The sequence below is a fragment of the Parasteatoda tepidariorum genome, unplaced genomic scaffold, assembly GCF_043381705.1.
Source record: "Parasteatoda tepidariorum isolate YZ-2023 unplaced genomic scaffold, CAS_Ptep_4.0 HiC_scaffold_1528, whole genome shotgun sequence".
Taxonomy (NCBI): Eukaryota; Metazoa; Arthropoda; class Arachnida; order Araneae; family Theridiidae; genus Parasteatoda; species Parasteatoda tepidariorum.
In genome coordinates this window covers 8,312-11,903 of record NW_027261423.1, presented here as the reverse complement: position 1 = coordinate 11,903, position 3,592 = coordinate 8,312, and the positions used below count along the sequence as shown (strand labels likewise).

General features: G+C 28.5%; 1 long non-coding RNA gene across 1 annotated transcript; it reads right to left on the bottom strand.

Moving 5' to 3' along the window:
• Window positions 1-1,234: 1,234 nt before the first annotated feature.
• On the bottom strand, window positions 1,235-3,578 carry LOC122272978 (uncharacterized). The gene is made up of 3 exons (XR_006227419.2): window positions 3,515-3,578; window positions 2,851-2,967; window positions 1,235-1,328 (listed from the first exon to the last, which is right to left on the bottom strand). It is a non-coding gene; the product is annotated as an uncharacterized lncRNA (long non-coding RNA).
• Between the last annotated feature and the right edge of the window lie 14 nt (window positions 3,579-3,592).

Here is a 3,592-nt window from a genome sequence, read left to right as displayed (position 1 = left end):
GATGGTTCGTAGGACCTTCCTTTCGAAGGCTGCTAATAACTTTTCTTCCCTTTTTGTTAAAGTCCATGTCTCTGAAGCATAAGTCAAAACTGACTTGATTAATACCTTATAAAGTAAGATCTTAGTTCTTTTTATTAAGTGAGATTTCAATAATGATCTTAGAAGCAGCGATTGGCTGTGATTATTCTTTTTCTAATTTCAGGATTGATGTCATTTTGATAGTTTATTTCTGATCCTAGATAAGTAAAATTTTTTACAGATTCAAATTTAAAAGAATCTATTTTAAACAATTTAGGGATGGTTTCCTTTGTACCACAATACATATATTTTGTTTTCTCTACATTCACTCGTAAGTTAATTTTTCCAGAGCCAAAAAATTTTCACTCAGTGCTGTCCTAGATCTTGCGATGATATCTACATCATCGCCAAAATCTGCACTGATTTATTAAATATAGTACCTGTAGTAGTTATACCAGCATCTCTAATAACTTTTTCTAAGGCTATGTTGAACAGAAGACATGCTAATGCATCTCCCTGTCTAACTCCATTATGAATTTCAAAAGAAGTGGATAGTTCCCCTTGAATTCGTACTGTTGAAATGGTTTCAGTGAGTGTGAGCATTAATTTTGATGGAATACAAGTCTGATTAATTTTGATGGAATATTAAAATCATATAGGGTCCTTAATAGCTCAGTCCTATTAATACTATCATATGCCGCCTTAAAATCCACAAATAAATGATGCGTCTCTATTCCAAATTCTGCAGAGTATATGAATCTCAAAAAATAATACAGAAAATAAGGTTAATCTATAGAACTAATACACTTCAAATAAGATAATTAAAAAAAAAAATCAAAATTGAATTTTTTACATCACTTATAAATACAATATAGCACAAATTTATATTAACCAGGTTGTCAAGGAAAATTTGAACAAGGTTCCAAACTAAATTTTAGTATTTAGCAATTTTTTATATATTTTTTTCATTTAAAATTGATGCCAGATTAACTTAAATCACGATGGCTGTAAACAGCTATTGAGATGTAACTAATTCAAGGATTGGACATTATTTCTAGGTTTTAGTTAAGAAAAAATTTTTATATAAATATATATATATAAAAAAAATGGGACAACACCACATTTTTTCTTATCTCTCTGACCCATAAGTATTCAGTTTTAGTAAAAATGGATTAAATTTAATGACTTAACATAATGATAAAATTCAGGTAAAATGCTTAAATACCTAAATCAGAAGATGTTGGTTGATCACCCATATCTTCAGTATCATCAGGCTGCTCTTCTGTCATGTCTTCATCATCAGGAGACCGCTGCAAAATAGAATCAAAATTTTTCTTTCGTGAGTTCTTTTCGTGAACACAATACGATAAATAAGTTAAGCAGAAAAAATCCAATTTACATAGACTGCTTTAAAAATAATTTTGCAATATTTGTATGTGAATTTTTGAAAATGCAATTTTAATTTGGAATTCCTGTGATAAAATTACTGCATTGAAACCAATACTTGCCTAAAAGCTAATTAAACTAGATTCTATTTTTTAACATAATAAAAAAAGCCTAATCTTGGAGAATAATTAAAATATTACATTTGTTGAACGTGCAAGATTATTATTTTTATTGACAACTGATAATTTTTTAAAAAAAAATATTGTAATACTGAATATTACATTCTTAGAGAGATGAAATTACACCATTTTACTTTAATAATACTATTATTATTTCCAAGGAATAAGTTCAAACCATTTTTTTTTTCAATTCAGTCACTTTCTATTGCATTTCTATTTTGTAACAGTTTTAGTTCAATGAACAATATAATTACTCGCTATCTATCCTATTGCATATTTAAATACATGCTTAATACAGTGTATGCTTGATATAACGAAGAATTTGATAACAAATAAAATAATGGTCGTAATGCAATTTTTTTCTATATTAATATATAAACAAAAGTGTTCTTTTAAATTTTAATGCAGGTTGATGAATGCAATCAAGATCACAGCAAAAAAAAATAAATAAATAAATAAACCACACAAGGACATTTCATTAAACGAGTAAATATAATTTTCAAATAAGAAAAGTATAATTGATAAATTTACTGTATCCTTTGAAAAGAAAATTATACAAATTATTAATGACCATAAACTATAAATTTAGGGAGTCATATCACTCTTCCTTTATTCAAAGGGACACTTAACATTTATTGTGTGGGAGCATCAAAGGAAATATTGGTTTAAATAATTTCTTTGAAACAGTTTCGATTTCAAAAGACTAAATTTTGGTTCTCATATTGGAATGAATAGTTCAGCGATAGCAATCTCATGAATAAAAAAATAACATTAAATCTATAAAATCGCAAACAGAACTTCATGAATCGGGAGCAGTGATTCCACTTAGGCTGTATAGTATGTCATTTGAGCAAGGGACTTGAGGCAAAATTATAACTAAATTTTAAATACATTATCTTCATTGGGAGACTATTTCTGAGTATATTAAATTGTTGCTCTTTCTCGATACAGGTGTTTGATCAATCCTAATTAAAAACCTACATTGTGAATGAGCACAATAACAGATGGATAAAGAAAAAGAATAAAATTTTAACTAGCTTAGCTTCTTTTTTCTAATAGCTGAGTTGCTCATATTAAAAAAGGATCCATAGTCTTGCAGAATCACTGTCATTGTAATGGAAGAAACGCTCTAATGGGAAGGGAGGTTGTACTAAAGAGGGTAGACTTTATATTGTCTTTTTAGTTACATCATTTATATTTAATGAAAAATATAAGAGCAGAAACAAAAGAACATAAAGAATCAGGTAAATTAATGTCTTTTACTTACAACATCAATGCCTTCTTGCATATCCTCATCACCTTCTCCACCAATAGTTTCTTCTTCCATAACTTCAGCCTCAAAATCATCATCAATCTTAGTTTCTTGTTCCTCTTGAGTCTCCCACTAAAGTAAAAAAATCAAATATTAAACAGACTAAATCCTACTAGCCAACCACCATTCAACTTCACGCTTTCAATTTTTATTTCTTATTCAAAAAATCGATATTACAGTTATTGGAACATAGTGTTCACAAGTGAAATTTAATATGTTAACATAATCAACACCAACAAATCTGAAATAGAAAACTACAGGCTGTTTTCTTACAACCAGATGCTTAATATCTCGTATTTTTGAAATTAATAATGACCTACAACATAGATCAGACTAAAGTGCAGGGAAAATTCAAGACATAACTGTCTGAGCAAGACAGGAGAGCCTGTCCTTATGGTTCTAAGTTGCAAAATTTTGACACATGCATTCAAAATATTTTCAGTCAGAAAACAAAACGTAAATGCAGAAGAGTCTGGCAGTGGTGCTTAATACATTAATCATCAGAACCAATGAACTGAAAAACTTAAGTATACTAAGCATTATGATTTGTTGAATGGCTCCCTGACAGGACACAATATAGAATTACAGATATTTAGTGATTCATAAAAATAATAATTACCTCAATTATCTGTTCTTCTTTATCATCTTCTAATATTTCTGCATCAGGTGCAAGCAATTCTAGAAAAAATAAAAATTG